The sequence below is a fragment of the Cynocephalus volans genome, chromosome 5, assembly GCF_027409185.1.
Source record: "Cynocephalus volans isolate mCynVol1 chromosome 5, mCynVol1.pri, whole genome shotgun sequence".
Classification (NCBI taxonomy): Eukaryota; Metazoa; Chordata; class Mammalia; order Dermoptera; family Cynocephalidae; genus Cynocephalus; species Cynocephalus volans.
Genome location: NC_084464.1, coordinates 153,719,922 through 153,738,025, shown reverse-complemented (window position 1 = coordinate 153,738,025; position 18,104 = coordinate 153,719,922).

Here is an 18,104-nt window from a genome sequence, read left to right as displayed (position 1 = left end):
CCCAGAGAATCTTCACATCCTTTTACAATGTGTTGACTAAAATGGTACATATGTTCTAATAGAAGCATGACTGGTATCAGGTAGAAGAATGACTTTTTAGGTCTTGCATGCCATGTACATACAACTAAATTCTATGCTTGCCTTTCTTTCTTTTCTTTCCTCTTTTCTTTCTTCCTTCCTTCCTTTCTTTTTTTCTTCCTTCCTTCCTTTCTTTTTTACTTCCTTCCTTCCACATATCTTTCTCACTCTCTTTAAATACTTTTTTTGACCATAGTATTTTGGTCTATGATCAAATTAACACATATCCCAACTCAACTTCTGCCACAAGAAATAACTAGGATTTTTTTTTAATTGAGACAGTTGTTCCATACCATGCAGGGGCTTCACCACAGACTGTCCCCAAAGTATTCCTCACATCTTACAGTTTTCTCTACTAGTATTAATTAATTTTTTAGAATTTTTCTGATACTTGAAAATTATTTTTAACTTTAGGCCGAGATACCAACACTAGTATGTAGCTTAGTAATATCTACAGACTTAATTAGCAATATCATCTAGGTCTTCAATCATGTTATTGACTCCAGAGAACTCCACCAGGAATTCCTGTGACTGCCTATTTTTATGAGTGTCCAGTTGGGACCTGTCTAATGACAACCAGCCATTGAGAGTGGTACACCACACCATGCTTTCTTAGCTTATAAATAACATGCCACATACAATAGAATAAAACATTGACTGAAATTATAATAGATTATGTTGTTCAAATGCTTCTTTTCTTTGTGCACTGTCATTCTGTCATAAAAGAGAATTAAATTAGTCTGACGTGCCTTGTTTATATAAAGTTAGGCAGCCACTTAAGCTCTTCTAAGTATTTTAAAATTATAAATTGATCATTTCTTTCACTTTATCCTTGAATATTGATATTGATTCTATGATTTCTAAGGTATATTTTTAAATATATCTAGGGGGAAAAGTGGGGTATATTCCATGATGTCTCAAAAATGATTTCTACTAACTCTACATTGGACTTTCTCACATTTAAGTATTGCTTGATGCATATTATTCAGACTCTGCTAATTTTAATACACCCACATAATTCTGTGTAATTATTTCTCCATTTAAGTTTGATTCAGCTTTTACAACTAGAAACTTCTGCAGTCAAATCTAATCTTTACTTTAGCAAGAAAATTAAGCATATTGAAATTTTTCCTCTTGGTCATATTTAATTATTACTTTTCTTTTACAGTCTATTTGAAAATAAAATGTTCTTTTTGGTCATCTAATTTTTGTCTAATTAATTAGAATATACTTGTCCCTACAAACAGATTTTGCCACATTTTTTTATTTCTAGGGATGCTGTTTGCATCACTTTTTTGGTTTTGACCTTTATGCTACTTCCCTACATAGCATGTAGAATCTGACCTATCTGGATAGAAAACACACACACACACAAATATTACATTTTTTAAACGTAGCAATAACCAAACAGACAACATGAATTTTTTCTTTAATTTATTTATTTCTTATTATTTTTACATTCTAAGATATTGTTGCAGAGCAGTTGGGGGGGGAGGAGGAGGAGGAAGGAGGGACGGGGTTGTGGTCAAGGCCCGTGGCATCCCCCTCATTCTGGCAGGGGAGCCCAGGGGGCTTCTGGCAGCAGCTCGGTCATGGCTGGGCTGGAAGAGGACTTTGGGGGGGCATGACTAAGGCCCTCAGCCCCCACCCATCCCAGGAGCATGGAGCACTTCCAGCGGTGCCTCAGTCGTGGCTGGGCTGGATTCTGACACCACGGGGTGTGACTGAGGCCCTTGGTCCCCCACCACCATGGCTCAAGAGCCCAGGGCACTTCCAGCAGCAGCTTGGTGGTCATCACTGGGCTGGATGCAGGTAACGGGGGTGGGGGGTGTGTGACTGAGGTCCTCAGCAATCCCCCCAGCCCTGCTTGCGAGTCCGGGTGGCTGCTGGTACTTCAAGGTTTTATATGTGTTCTTTGGTGTTGTTAGAACTTTACTGTTTAATATCAGATCTTTGTCTCTGATCTGTGGGTATTTTGTTTTTTCTTTCAGTTCTGTGTTGGATTATTCACTATTCTCACCACTTAAACTCTGCACTGAATCTAATTTGTTGTCCTTTGCTTACTTCTAAAATGGGGGAGCTTCGCATGGGGAGCAGTACTTGAGCTCTGTGGTTGAGCTAAATTGCTGCTTTGCTGCTGATTCCCTGGGGAAGGCTTTTTGTTACAAGGCTTTTTGTACAGAAACCCTGTAAGCGCTTCTGGGTCTTGTGAGGTCCGGTGCACCTGTGTTGTGTGGAAACTCTGATCTGGGCCTGAGTCTTTTCAGCAAATTGCACCCCCTGCAGTTCTATATTCCTAACCAGTCTCCACTGAGTGGGCCTGTCCTGATTGCAGGGTAGAGCAGCTGTCCATGCTGTGCCCCAATATTCCCTCAGTGGGCCAGTCTCCCCCAACCCCCATGCTCCAAACACTTCCCATGGGAAGAGCCATTCACTGGTCCCTTGCAATGACTCACCAGCCTCTTAGTGACTCCTTTTTTCTGTTGTCTGTGGCCCTTCACTCCTATGTGGATCCACAGGAACCCTATTAATGGTCTTGCTGGCCTGGGGGCCCCCAAGGCCCTCTTCTCCCCTGCAGCCTCCAAGCAACTTTGTACAAAGGGCACAGCTGTGGCTTCTGCCAGCTCTTGCTCCATGTGCTCACCAGGGCCAACCTCGAAGTGGTCAGGGCTTGAAACAGTTGGAGTGGTCCTTTCCTTCTCTCATCGTGGCTTTCCTGCCTTTGTGAACTCCACAGGTCTCTGTTCCTCTTCCCCTGAGCTCTAGGGGCCCCAGCTTGGCAGTTGTTGCTTTTTAGTAGTTGTAAATTGTTTGATTGTGGGAGAGGGTGACACTGGGGACCGTCTATTCCACCATCTTGATTGGAAGTCAAATTGTGAATTTTAAAAAAGGAAATAGTCTACTCAAAATAGAAAAAGAAATGTAGCAAACCTATAAATTTATTTAACAAAATTATGCAAGATGATTTGATAAATAGATAAACATTTATAGAGACATTTTCAAAGGGGGTAGAAATAGCAAGTTTCCAAATAGGAATATTAAACACACTAAAAATATCGATTTCTTCCAATCGATTAATAAGCTAAATGAAATGCCAGTCAAATTTTAAGTTTTACTTAAATTTTTTGAAATGGTAGATATCCTAAAGTTCATCTAGGAGCATATATGAGAAAGAAAGAAGCAAAGCAATGTGCAAAAGAAAAAAAATAAAAAGAAAGGAAACAAAGGAAAAGGAGAAGAAGAGAAGGAAAATGAAAATGAGGAGAAAAGAAGAGAAAAAGAAAAGAACAGAAAGGAAGGGCAGGGAAGGGAAAGAAGAGAATGGGCGGGAAATCCTATATCCAGAAGCATCGTTGTGAAAGAGGAGACCTTAAACCAACCAGAGACAGAAAGGTAAATTACCTACAAATGACAATAAACCTGACAGCCGCCTTCTCAAAAGCACCGACGGAGACCAGATGATAATGAAATAATATCTGCAAAGTGCTCAGGAAACATAACTATTGATTGAGAATTTTGTGCTCAGCGAAATTACTATTCAAAAGTGAAGGCAAAATACGGACATTTCCAAACAAAAGAAAACTGAAATTAACTCCCTCACTGAAGTTACTACAAAAGGATATATTTAAGGAAGAAGGAAATCCAATTGATGGGATGCAATAAGCGAAAAAAAAAAAGAAGAAAATGTTTTGTCAAAATCTCTAAGCATTGACTGTAAAAGAAAATGAATTATTATTTCAGAAGGAATGTTTTTCAAAAGTAAAACTAATCTACTGGACAACAATAATATGAAAGATGGGAGGATGACACTGGAATTAAGGCTTTCCTAGGTCCATATATTATTCAGGAGGATGAAAGAAATGTTGACTAAATGTAGCCTTCCTTAAGTTCTACAAGAAAATTAAAAGGGATCATAAACTTAGATGGATTTACTGATCACCAGCATTCCTTTTAAGTATAAGTTTACTATTCTTGAGTTTTTATTGGTCCTAAGCTACCTAATTCATTGAATTGTCAAGCAGCTCATTTTACGAATGTCTCACGAGTGTTATATTCCCTGACTTAATTCATGTTTGAGAATGTCAGTCTGTTGCTTATTTTATTTAACTGATATTTGGCTGAATATAGTGGTCTTGGACCATAATTTCTTCCCTTCAGGACCTTATAGATATTACTCTAGTGTTTTTGCCATTGAATATTGCTGTAATGAACTAGGAGGTCGACTTTATCCTCTCCCATCTGTAAGTAAATTACTTTTTTTTTTTTTGCCTAAATGCCTAAATAATTCTTCCTCTATCTTCAAAATTTATAATTTTTTTATATTGAATATTTCACATAAATTTTTCCTGCATTACAGTTTGGTTTTTAAACATTATTTTTCACTTCAGGAAGATTTTCTTCTATTGGGTCTTGGAATACACTTCTATTTCCTTTGATTCCCTATAACAGACATTATAATTATTATTATAACAATAATAATCTCATATTAGATTGCTTCTTCTTTTTTCTATCCTGTCAGTTTTTCTAATCACTTTAATCTCTTTGTCTCTTTTATTTTCATATGGTTTCCCGTATTTTATTACTGGCCCACAATTTCTTTCTGAAATGCTCAGAGCCACATATATTTTGGAATTCAAAATGATTTTATATTTTAGAAAATAACAAATTCATATTTCATATATTACATGATACTTTCAGTAGAGTCTCAGTGGCAACCAGTACTAGAAAACATTAATGTTTTTTTCAGTGAAAAACATAATATAAATATTCAAATTAAGTTGGGTAAACAAAGATTATAAATAACTTTACATCTGTTCAGGATACATTATGCTGCCAAGAGGGTTACCAAAAAAAAAAAAAGAAAGAAAGAGAAAAAAAGTCCTCTCAGCTTTCATAGTGTTTTAGATTTTAGAAATTCAAATTAGGGAGAGATTATGGCCTTGGAATTCAACTTTCAGTAATGTCTGTTCTGTTCCTTACAGTTTACAAATTTTTTAAATTAGTTCTGTAAAGTGTTTGCTTTGAGCTTTGATATATTACATTTAACCTGAAATATCCCTTTTTATTTCATTCTGGGCTTTCTTTAAATAATTTTGTCTTTTTTCTCTCTCTTATTAAGTTATTGTTCTCATTAAGTACTCCGTGACGTAAACAAATAGTGAGGAATTACCTGAGTTACTATTTCTACCTTATGGGTTTATTTTTTCTCCTTCTGCATGGTATTTTCCCTTTTCTCCTATAATATCTCTTCACAGTTGCTATATACTTCTTTTTTTTCACCTTGCTCATGTTAGTTTATTCTGCTCAGACATTTATTTGCTCTTTTATATTGTGAATAATTCTTGGTTGGGTCTTTTCCCCTCACCATCTCTAAGAACATGTTCTCTGTCTATCTACCTACCTATCTGTCTATCTCTTTCTCTACCATACAGCTGTATTAGATATAATCCACATACCATAAAATTAAACCATTTAGTGTACCATTCAATAGTTTTTAGTATATTTACAGAGTTGTGTAACCATTACCACAAGTCAATTTTAGAATATTTTTATTGTTTTAAAAAGAAAGCCCATATCCATTAGCAGTCACTCTCTATTTTTCCCAAATTACCACCAGTCCTAGACAACCACTGATCTACTTTCTGTCTCTGTAGATTTATACAAATCTATATCAATAGACAATATTCTGGACATTTTTATTATTATTGTAATTACTATATTATTACACAAGATAATAGTTTTTGTGGTCCTTGTACAATTTCTTGCTAACCTCCCCCACCCCCTTTCCCTCCTCTGGTGGCCCCAGTTCTAGTGTCTTCTTTTGAAAGTTCAATGAATTATTGTGATTGCTGTATCTTTCTTTCTTTCTTTCTTTCTTTCTTTCTTTCTTTCTTTCTTTCTTTCTTTCTTTTTCTTTCTTTCTTTTTTCTTTGTGTCTCCCACTTATGAGTGAGGACATGCAGTATTTCACTTTCTGTACCTGGCTTATTTCACTTAACATGATTTTCTCTAAGTTCATCCATGTTGCTGCAGAGTAGTATTCCATTATGTATATATTACACATTTTCCTTATCTAGCCATCCAGTGATGGACAATTAGGTTGGTTCCAACTCTTGACTATTGTAAATAGAGCTGTGATAAACATGGGAGTGCAGGTATCCTTTCAACATGATGATTTCCATTCCTTTGGGTACATACCTGGCAGTGGAATTGCTGGATTGTACGGCAGTTCTATCTGCAGTTGTTTGGGGAACCTCCATACTATTTTCCACAATAGCTGCACTAATTTACAGACCCACCAACAGTGTGAGAGGGTTCCCCTTTCTGTGCATTCTTACTAGCATTTGTTATTCTCTGTCTTTTTTATAATGGCCACTCTATGATATCTCAATGTGGTTTTGGTTTGCATTTCCCTGATGCTTACCGATGTTGAGCATTTTTTCATGTGTCTGTTGGCCATTCATATATCTTCCTTTGAGAAATGTCTATTCAGCTCTTTTGCCCATTCTTTAACTGGGTTTCTTGTTTTTCTACTGTTAGGTTGTTTGAGTTACTTGTATATTCTGGATATTAAGCCCTTGTCAGATGAATAGTTTGCAAATATTTTCTCCCATTCTGTAGGTTGTCTTTTCACTGTTAACTGTTTCTTTTGCTGTGCAGAAGGATTTTAGTAATATAAATAATCCCATAATCCCATTTGTTTATTTTTTCTTTTGTTGCTTGTGCTTTGGGGATCTTATTCATACAGTCTTTGCCCAGTCCTACTTCCTGAAGGGTTTCCTCTATGTTTTCTTTTAGGAGTTTTATACTTTCAGGTCTTATATTTAATATTTTAATCCATTTTGAGTTGATTGTGATATATGGCAAGAGGTACATGTCTAGTTTGATTCTTCTACTTATGGATGTCCAGTTTTCCCAGCACCATTTATTGAAGAGGCAGTCTTTTCCCCAGTGTGTGTTCTTGCAGCCTTTGTCAAAGCTCAGCTGACTGTAAGTAGGTGGGTTGATTTCTGTGTTCTCTATTCTGATCCATTGGTCCAAGTGTCTGTTTTATGCCAGTACCATGCTGTTTTGTATACTATAGCTTTGTAGTAAAATTTGAAATCAGGTAGTGTAATACCTCCATCTTTATTTTATTTTATTTATTTATTTTTTGCTCAGTATTGCTTTGGTTATGTGGGGTCTCTTGTTATTCCATATGAATGTTAGGATTGTTTTTTCTACTTCTTTGAAGAATGTCATTGGTATTAGATGGAGTTTGCATTGAATCTGTAGATCACTTGGGGTAGTATGCACATTTTCACAATGTTAATTCTTCCAATCCAGGAGCATGGAATGTCTTTCCATCTTTTTGTGACATCTTTAATTGCTTTCAGAAGTGTTCTACAGTTCTTGTTGTAGAGATCTTTCACCTCCTTGATTAAACTGATTCTTGGGTATGTTAATTTTTTTGTGACCATTATAAATGGGGTTGCTTTTTTGATTTATTTTTCTGCTAGTTCATTATTGGAGTATAAAAATGCTACTGGTTTTTGCATGTTGATTTCATGTTCTGCAACTCTCTTGAAATCATTTTTCAGCTCAAAGCGTTTTTATGTAGAGTCTTTAGGTTTTTCTACATATAGGATCATGTCATCTGCAAGGACAGTTTGACTTCATCTTTTCCAATCTGTGTGCCCTGTATTTCTTTCTCTTGCCTGATATCTCTGGCTAGTACTCCTAATACTATGTTAAATAGGAGTGGTAAGAATGGACATCCTTATTTTGTTCCTGTTCTTAGCATCCCACTCAGGATGATATTGGTGGTGGGTTTGTCATATATGGCTTCTATTCTGTTGAGATACTTTCCTTCTGTACCAAATTCACTAAGAGTCGTTATCATGAAGGGATGTTGAATTTTATCAAGTGCTTTTTCTGCATCTATTGAGATAATCATAGAGTTTCATCCTTGATTTTGTTGATGTGGAATATCACATTTATTGAGTTGCATACATTGAATGATCCTTGCCTCCCTGGGATGAATCCCACTTGATCATGGTGTATAATTTTTTTGACGTGTTGCTGTATTCTGACTGCTAATATTTTTTTGAGGATTTTTGCTTCTATGTTCATTAGATATATTGACCTGTAGTTTTGTTTTTTGTTGTTGTTGTTGTATCTTTCTCTGGTTTGGGTATCAAGGTGAAGCTGGCCTCATATAATGAGTTTGGGAGAATGGCCTCTATTTCAATTTTGAGGAACAGTCTGAAGAGAATTGGTATTAATTCCTCTTTAAATGTTTGATAGAATTCAGCCATAAAGCCATCTGGTCCTGGGCTCTTCTTTGTTGGGAGACTGCTGATTACTGCTACAATGTCATTGCTTGTTGTTGGTCTGTTCTGGTTTTTTATTTCCTCTTGGTTCAGTCTTGGTAATTTGCATGTGTCCAGAAATTTAGCCATTTCCTCCAGATTTTCAAATTTGTTGACATATAGTTGTTTATAATAGTCTCTAATGATTCTTTGTATTTCTGTGATATTGGTTGTAATGTCTCCTTTTCCATTTCTAATTTTTGTTATTGTGGTCTTCTCTCTTCTTTTTCTTAGTTAGCCTAGCTAATGGTTTGTCTACATTGTTTATCTTCTCAAAAAACAAACTATTTCATTGAACTTTTGTCTCATTATTTAGGTCTCTATTTCATTTAGTTCTGCTCTGATCTTAATTATTTCTTTCCTTCTCCTAACTTGGGGGCTTTTTTGTTCCATATGAATGTTAGGATTGCTTTTTCTGTTTCTTTGAAGAATGTCATTAGTATTTTGTTCTTGTTTTTCTAGTTCTTTGAGTGTAGTGTTAGGTTGTTTATTTGAAATCTTTCTATTCTTTTGATGTAAGTTTTTATTGCAATCAACTTCCCTCTTAGTACTGCTTTTGCAGTACCTCCTGGGTTTTGGTATGATGTATCTTTATTTTTGTTATTTTCAAGAAATTTTTTGATTTCCTGTTTAATTTCTTCTTGGACCCATAGGTCGTTGAAGAGTATGTTGTTTAATTTGCATGTATTTGTATAGTTTCTAGAGTTTTGCTTGTTATTGATTTTTAGTTTGAATCCATTGTGGTCTGAAAAGACACTTAAAATGATCTCAGTTTTTTTAAACTTGTTGAGATTTGATTTGTGACCTAACACATGGTCTGCCCTGGAGAATGTTCCATGTGCTGATGAGAAGAATATATTTTCTGTAGTTGTTGGATATAATGTTCTGTAGATATCTTCCAGGTCCAACTGTTCTAAAGTGTAGCTTAAATCCAGTGTTTCTCTGATGATTTGTTGCCTAGATGAACTATCTGGTGTTGAGAGAGGGATGTTCAGTTCCCCTACTATTATCATTTTGGGGTCTATCTCTTTCTTGAGGCCTAATAGTGTATGCTTTATATATCTGGGTGCTCCAGTGTTGGGAGCATATATTTATGATTGTTATGTTTTCTTGTTGGATAGGTCCCTCTATCATTATACAGTGGTCTTCTTTCTTTCTTTATGGTTTGGCTTAAAGTCTATTTTATCCAACATAAGAATAGCTACTCCTGCTCATTTTTGGTTTCCATTTATGTGGTGTATCTTTTTCCATCTCTTCACTGTTAGTCTGTGTGTGTCTTTACAGATGAGGTGAGTCTCTCGAAGACAGAATACAGTTGGATCTAGCTTTTTACTCTAGTCAGTCTGTATCTTTTGAGTGGAGAGTTTAATCCGTTTACATTTAGGGTTGTTACTGAAAAGTACTGTCTTAGTCCTGTTATTTTATCAATTTCATTTAGATGTTTTAAATATCTTTTGTTCCTTTCTTCCCCTTTTATCGTTTGTCTTTGATGTTTGTTAGTTTTTGAGGTGGCAAGATTTAGTTTCTCTTTCTTCCTTGCATTTTTGTCCTACCTATGGGCTTTGTTCTTTCTTGTGTATTCACGGTAGTGATTGTTGTTTTTTGGATTCCAGATATAGGACTCCCTTGAGGATTTCTTTCAGGCTTGTCATGTGTTAGCAAAGGCCCCCAGTTTTTGTTTGCCTGGGAAGTATATTATTTCTCCCTCATTTTTGAAGGATAACCTTGCTGGGTAAAGTATTCTTGGCTGGCAGGTTTTTTCTTTTAGTATTTTGAATATGTCATCCCATTTTCTTCTGGCCTATAGTTTCTGTGGAAAATTCTGCTATTAGTCTGATGGGAGCTCCCTTCTAAATGACTTGATGCATTTCTCTTGATGCTTTTAGAATTCTCTCTTTGTCTTTGAGCTTTGCTAGTTTAACTGTAATGTGTCTTGGAAAGGATCTTTTTGGATCAAATGTGTTTGAGGATCTTTGAGCCTCCTAGACCTGAAGGTCCATATCTCTCCCTATACCTGGGAAGTTTTCCATTATTGTTTCATTGAATAGGTTTTCAGTGCCTTTTCCTTTCTCATCTGCTTCTGCAACACCCATGATTTGTATGTTTGTGTGCTTAAGATTTTCTGCTAGCTCTCCCAGATTTTCTTCATCTTTTTTACTTCTTTTCTCACTTTTTTTTTTTTTTGACTGCCTGGGTTATTTCAAAAAGGCTGTCTTCAAGACCAGAAATTCTTTCTTCTGCTGGCTCTAATCTCCTACTTAAGCTCTCAGTTGTGTTTTTATTTTGTTGAATGAATCTTTCAGTTCCAAGAGTTCTGCTGCACTTTCTTATGTTACTAATCTCTTTGTAAATTTCCTCCTTCATATCCTGAATCCTTTTTGTCATTTTATTATGTTGTCTAACTTAGTCTTCTTGTATCTTATTCAGTTTCCTTAAGATTGTTGCTTGGAATTCCTTTTCAGTCATTGAAAGATTTTCCTGCTCTATGGGGTGTGGAACTTGAGAATTACTGTATTCTTTTGGTTGTGTCACATTTTCTTGGTTTTTCATATTACTAGTATCTCTACATTGATGTTTGGTCATCTGGTAGGGCAGTTGCTTCTTCTATTTCTCTGGAGTGGACACTGGGGAAAGAGACTTCATCTTCTTTTTCCATTCTCTACTGGTGATTCTCCTTGTGTCAATATTATTGAGTGGGCAGTGAGCCACCTGCATGGTGCTTTGGCTGCCACTTTGGTGGCTAGCTGCTTTTGCAACAGCAGTGGTTGTGACTTTGGCTGTGATGGACCACCTGCATGGAAGTAATGTTTTCATCATGCTTTTGCCTTCTGCTGTGTGGTGGGGGCTACCCACAGTTTCCACCTAGGACCCAGGCATGTTCCTACCTTCTGCCAGGTGATGGGGGCTGCCTGAGGCTCATGCCTAGGACCCCAGGCATGCCCTTGCCTTCTCCATTTTACATAAATGGGATCATACAATATGTGGTATTTTATCACTGGCTTCACCTAGCATAATGTTTTCAAGATTCACCCAAGTTGTAGCAAGTGTAAGTACTTCATTTTTTTGTTTTTGTCAAATAATATTTTATCATATGGATAAACCACATTTTATTTACCCATTCATCAGTTTATTTTCTACTCATCAGTGGGCATTGAGTTGTTTCCACTTTGGGGCCATTATGAATAATGCTGCCATGAACATTCATGTACAAATTTTTGTATGGACTGTGTTTTCTCTTCTAAAGCATGCTTTTAGGATGGATATTTCATGTTTTCTCCACTTTTTTGTAGTCTGAAAGAGTAGTAGCTGGGTGGAGTATCATGCAAGAAAATCTCAGCTTGGATGGCATTTAGACTATGTTAGATTTCTCAGAGTTCATTCTATCTTCTGGACTATACTGACTGACCTGTTTCTTGGTTCACTCCAACCAGTTGAGAGAGGAAGGGAGTATATAATGCATTTCCATGATGAGATACTCCCAGGCCCTGAACCCTTCCCCCAGTTAAGTGGAAAGGTTGATTCTTCCCTTCCAACAGAGAGTCTTGATTTCTTTTCTTATTTATTCATACCTTTCCCCAAAAGAAGAAAAAGATAAGAATATCTTTTCTCCTCATTTCCCAGGAGCAAGAGGTCTAACAAAATTTCTCAGCACTTTTTGGACTCACCAGCGGGGCTTCAAAGGAGTAGGCTGAGGTAGAAGCCAAGCCATACTCAGAGTGCTTCCCACTCTGCTCCAGAATCCTCTGTTCCTTCTCTTGAGCACAACTTTTTAAAATCTATTAGATTACGTTGTCCTTTCTCTTGTCAACTGGTGAATATGTGTGTGTATTTGTAGCAATATCAGTCAACTTTTCATAGTTGAATATCCACATTATATCTTTAGCATACTCAAATTGGATTATCTCCTCAGCTATAACTATTTTCAAGGTCTACCATAACCTCCAGGAGTGGAATTCAACTCCTTTTTATTGTTGGCAGCAACTGAAATAGTTGACCAATTCTTCCTTCTTGAAACACTTTCTTCTTTTGACTTCTGTGATATAATAATTTCTTTGTTTTCTTCTCAGGCGCCTCTGTTTGGTTTCAAAATGTTGGTGTGTCTTAGGACTTGGTCATAGTCCCTCTTCTCTTTTTCTGTCTATTCTCTTCCCTTAAATAATATCATATAATCCTGTGGCTTCAAACGCTATCTGCTTGCTGATGAGACCCAAAATAAAAACTCCAGCGTAGCCTACTCCCCTGTAATATAGTCTGATATATCCCACTGCCTGCTTCACGATTAGAAGTACAGTAAGCATGTCAAATTTAACATATCAAAAACCAAATTCTTTATTTTTCTCCTCACAATCATGCTTTTCCTCCAATTTTTCCTATTTCAGTTAATAGCACCATCATCTACCAAAATGTATAAATAAAACACTAAAAACCACTGAGTCATCTTTAATTCCTCTCTGTCCCTCATCACTTGCTCCAAACCCTATCCCAAACCACTGTTTTATCATCTTACTTGTTTTATCTTTTCCTATAAATATTTCATAAAAGCACACATTGTGCTTCTGTGGCCTTAGAAATTTCTAAGTTAATGCCATTGCTTACGTCTAATTCAATTTCAGGCAAACTTTACATACTTACAGGCAGAGTTCATCCACATTACTAGCATGAATAAAGCCTGGATCACCTGGCTCACTAGTCTCTCACTTCTCTAAGAGGTGGATGGCATCCTGGTTGAGCAAGTTTTTACCTGCATAGGTCACCTCATTACCAAATCATCTAAAGTGTCTTCTTAGACATCAACTAGATATTATCATGTTGGATTTTTTTTTCTTTCCTTTTTTTTTTTTTTCCTTTTCTTTAATTCTTAAAGTATTCTTCCTATTAATTTTCGGAAGAATATCTGCAGCCTTCTAACTTACTTTCTCCCAGTTCTTCTCATCAGAATTAACAGAAGAAAAGCTGCTTCAAGAATTCTTTATCACTTCCAAACACTTTCAAATTATTATAAAATTCCTGATTAATCTTAACAACAAGCACTCAATAATAATGCAGTACCAACTTAGTGATTCAATTAAGTAATCCCCTAACTAAGGAAAGGAACGTCATCATTACATATTTACATAATAATCTTGTGTCACACTCTCCAAATCCCCAGTCAATTTACCTCAACATTCAAATGTACTTTTTAAAAAATGTTTGGAAGTGTAGTTATGTAAGAACAGCATCAAACAATATAAGTGCCAACAAATAATCCTAACAAAGTATATGAAACCTTTACAAAGAAAATGATGAAATTCTATTAGTCAACTATATCCTCCCCGTGCTAACATGAACAGAGGTATTACTTTTTTTACCTCCCCCCCCAAGCCCCCTAAACTGTGGGGTGGAGACCTGTCAATCATTCCTGCCCTGAACTTAGTAAATATCTAGCAGAGGCTAGAGAGTGTGTGGTTGAGGGTGGGGGGATTATACAGAGAAGGGAGTTGAAGAAAAGGGTTCTTAAATCTGTGTATGACGTCCTGAATGGTTCCCCAAGAGGCCAGTGTGTGAAACCAAACAGAATCAACACAGCCAGTGATTGAGAAATTCGGATGAGGAATACTCACTGCCCAGTCTTCAGATTGGCCTCTGGGTTACATACAAGTGGGGCATACCAAAATAGCACTGCAAAGTCTTCGAAAACTAAGTTAGTATTTGAACCACAAACCACAAAAGTGGGCCAGGATACATGTCCTGACCCTAAACCTACTAACTTCCAGCTGAAATAGAAGATCTAAATAAGAGCCAGTGTGTCATAATATTATACTCAAAATGCACAGGATACAATCCAAAATTTTTGTCTTACAAAGAACCAGGAAAACTCAACTCAAATGAGAGAATCAACAGATGCCAACACCAAGATGACACAAATGTTGGAATCTTCTAACAAGAATTTCAAAGCAGCTATCATAAACACATTCCAACAGGCAATTAAAATCATTTGTGAAACAAATGAAAAAAGAGACAGTCTCAGCAAAGAAATAGAACATATAAAAAGAGTCAAATGCAAGTTTTAGAACTTAAAAATATACAAACTGAAAGAAAAAAAATCACTTGATGGGTTTTTGGTAGGTAGAAAAATGCCCCCCCAAAGATATCCACATACTAATCCTTGAGACCTATCATATGAGGTTGTACAGCAAAGTGGAATTGAGGTTCGAGAGGAGATTATGGTGGCTTTGAGATGGTTCCCTTGAAATGAAAAGATTATCCTAGATTATCTTGTTGGGCCCAATGTTATCACAAGGATCTTTACAAGTGAAAGAGTCAGTCAGACTCGGAGAAGGAGATGTGATGGCAGAGGTGGAGGTTGGAGCTATATGATTGATGGCTTTAAAGATAGAAGGAGCCACAAGCCAAGGAAAGCTGGCAGCCTCTAGAAGCTGGAAAAGGCATGGAAGTGGATCCTCCACTAGAGGCTCCAAAAAGAAACACAGCCCTGCAAACACTTTGATTTTCAGTCCATTGAAATTCATGTTGGAGTCTGACCTGAAACAAACCTAAGACAATAAATTTGTGTGGTTAAAGCTGCTAAATTTTTGATAACTTTTTATAGCAGCAATAGATAACTTAGAATAATAATTCTTAGAACAATAATAAATAAATAACTGTGATACAGCTCAAAAGGTGCAATATCATAAATACATCAATTCTCTTCAAAAAAATCTATAAATTCAAAATAATTTCAACCAAAACCCTAAAAAGGTTTTTCATGAAATTTGACAGTCTAGTTATTTTAATGTGTATTGAAGAACAAAACAATAAGAATAGCCCAGACAAAAGTAAAGAGAAGGAGTGGTCACATTTTCTCTGTAAAAGGGTAGATAATAAATATCCTAGTCTTTGTTGGCCACATAGGGCCTGTCACATCTATTTCTTTGATTTTATTTATTATTCAATTCTTCAAAAGTGTAAACCATTCCTAGCTCAAGGGGTGTGTAAAAGCAAACCACTAGCTGGATGTGGCCCAGGGTTTGCTGATCCCAGAATTAGAGCACCATGGATAAGCTTTATAGTCATGTTGAGAAAAAAACATTGCAGAGAAATGCATATAGAGGGAGCCACTAAGTAAGATGGTAAAGCAAAAAAACAATATTATTTACACAAACACATACACACACATATGATCACATGCATATTATAAGTATACAAAACTGCCAGAATTAAAATACAAGCCCCAAATTCAGAACACCAGTTATTTCCAATGAGAGAGAACAGAGAATGACAACAGATCGAATAAAAAAAAAAAAAGGGCCTCAATAGTCTTAGTAATATTTATTTCTTAAACTGACTTTTTAATTTGTATTGCATCAGCTGTAATTTTGTATACTCCTGATAGACTTCATAATATTAAAACATTCTTGGTAGATGTTTGCTCTGTTAGGCAAGGGGAGATTCCCCAAATTATCATTGAGACAAATGGGTTTTTCTTGGCGGATGGTGTTCCTCAAGTTCATCCTTGCTGAGGTTCTGTACACATATTCTACAAATTAAAGGTGAAATTTTGGACACTTGATTTTCTAGAATCAAGAAGAGCATGTCTAATTTGTCACTGTATCTATGATGAGGAAGCCTGGCTTGTCTCTCAACAATAAATGTCTACAAACTTCCCAGAAGCCTGTAGCAAAAGAGAGACCCAGACTCTCTTAAGGACTATACACAAGATATTCCAGCCCATTAAGATGTCCTTTTCTAGTGCTAGATATCTTTGGCCACAGTCACTCTGTAGTAAGTTCCTAGGAACTCCACCTCACTTCTACTTATTGATTTCCTTCTGCCTTTGAATTGAAGGTCAGACTATAGTATAAAAAAAAATGTAAGGGAAGAAAACGTGAGAAGGAGTCTGACACGAACCTCCCAAACTGCAGCAGACTGGGGCTGGGAGGCAGGCCCAGTCGAGGGTGCCAAAGCAGCTGGGCACGCAGACAAACGCCCAGGAAGAGCTGCGGCTCAGGCCACGGTGGGCACTACGCCTTCCTCGAGGTGACAGGCACTTCCCAGTAAGGCAGGTAGACCAGGGTGGGGGAAACCCAAAGTGGGAAGCACGTTGGATTGAGGACAGCAAGTGTCATCCTCAGGAAGGTGAAACACAGGAATCAAGGCACTGGCCTCAGGGCTTGGTGTCAGCAGCAGAGGTCCCTGGACTCGCATGACGATGGCTCAGTGCTTAGAAGCAGAGCGCAGGGCAGGCACGTCACAGGGCTCTGGGGCCTGGGAAAGTGACATGAAATTCCACAGGATGAAGTGATGGAGCTGTTGACGTACCTGTTGTCTGGATTTATCCAGGAACAAGGGCCACGCCAAGCCTTCCAGGGAACGGGAATACCCGGCCCTGCCCCTGTCATCTGGCAAAGGTCACAGGTGTCCCGCGCTACCGTCTCGCCAGCAAGAACGATGCGGCACACAAAGGATCCTTCTGCAGATCAGCTTTAATGCATCTTGAGAGGGAGAGCATAAGCTTGCCAAAAATGGAGACCCCGAGCGAGGGAACCCGCGCCCTTTATATAGAGACTGCTCCTCGCCTAGGACGTGCTCCTACCTTATTGGTGGCTGCCTAATCGGCCCAGGCGTGTTACCGAGCAGCCCTGCCCTCCACCGGAAATCAGCGCCATCTTGTAATGGCGATTTCGGGCAGCTCCTCACACACAGGGGGAGAAAGGAGCAGGCAGTGGCACCTCCTCTGCTGCCTCAGCTGGTCTGTGTCCTCCTGCCTTGCCTTCCTGCCCCCACCCGGGCATTCATTATTTGTACTGTCATCTGCAGCATGTTTTTCAGACTCACTGCCGGTACAAAGAAAGAATCGCAAGATAAAGTTATGTTACTGTATTTTTTTAAATGGTGCATCTTTGTTTTAAAATTGCTTAAGTTTTTGAAATGTCTACCCATCCGGCATGATTAATGTGATACGTACAGCAGAGCAGCAGAGTGAGTGGAGAATTAGAGTCGGTGCCAGTTCACCTAGAGGCATTTATCTTTTCTTTTTTCCCTGGTGCCTGCGCTGAGCCTGAGGGTAAGCTGACACTTTTTTTTTTTTTTAAATAAATTAAGCTTCATTTTCTTTTTCGTGTGTGTGTTAAGAACCTTGGAGGAAATGAGCAATGTCTGCAGCCTCCAATACCAGCTGCCATGGCAGGAAGGAAAGAGGTGACAAGTTCCAGCAGATTCAGGTTGCTTGTTTTAATGGGGCTGTGGCGGAGCTAACGAGCACAGAGATATTGTGCTGCCAGGAAAAAGCAGGCTCTCTCTTCCCCCAGCCTCGCACTACATGATGTAACATTTAGCTTCTGGCTTAACGTGGCATCTCTTCCCTGCTTTGATTTATTCCCATTTTGCAAATCACAGAGCTACATTACAGGAGATGCACTGAGAATCGTTATAGTTCATTGAGGAGCAAGGCTGTTATCTCCATCAGAGGACAATCTCGTGTGTATCAGGGTGAATGACCTAGAATACAAGGAAAGAAATTTTTTTAAAAAAAAAGGTGGGGGGGTGGGGTGGGAGAAGGAATATAGATGTTGTGCTGGGATGAAATTGTATTTACCTTGATTGAAAACTCTTTTATTATGAACATAATTTAGACCCGAATGGAATACAGAACTATTGGGCTCCCTGCCTGGCTGGGACTGGTGCTGAGCACACAGT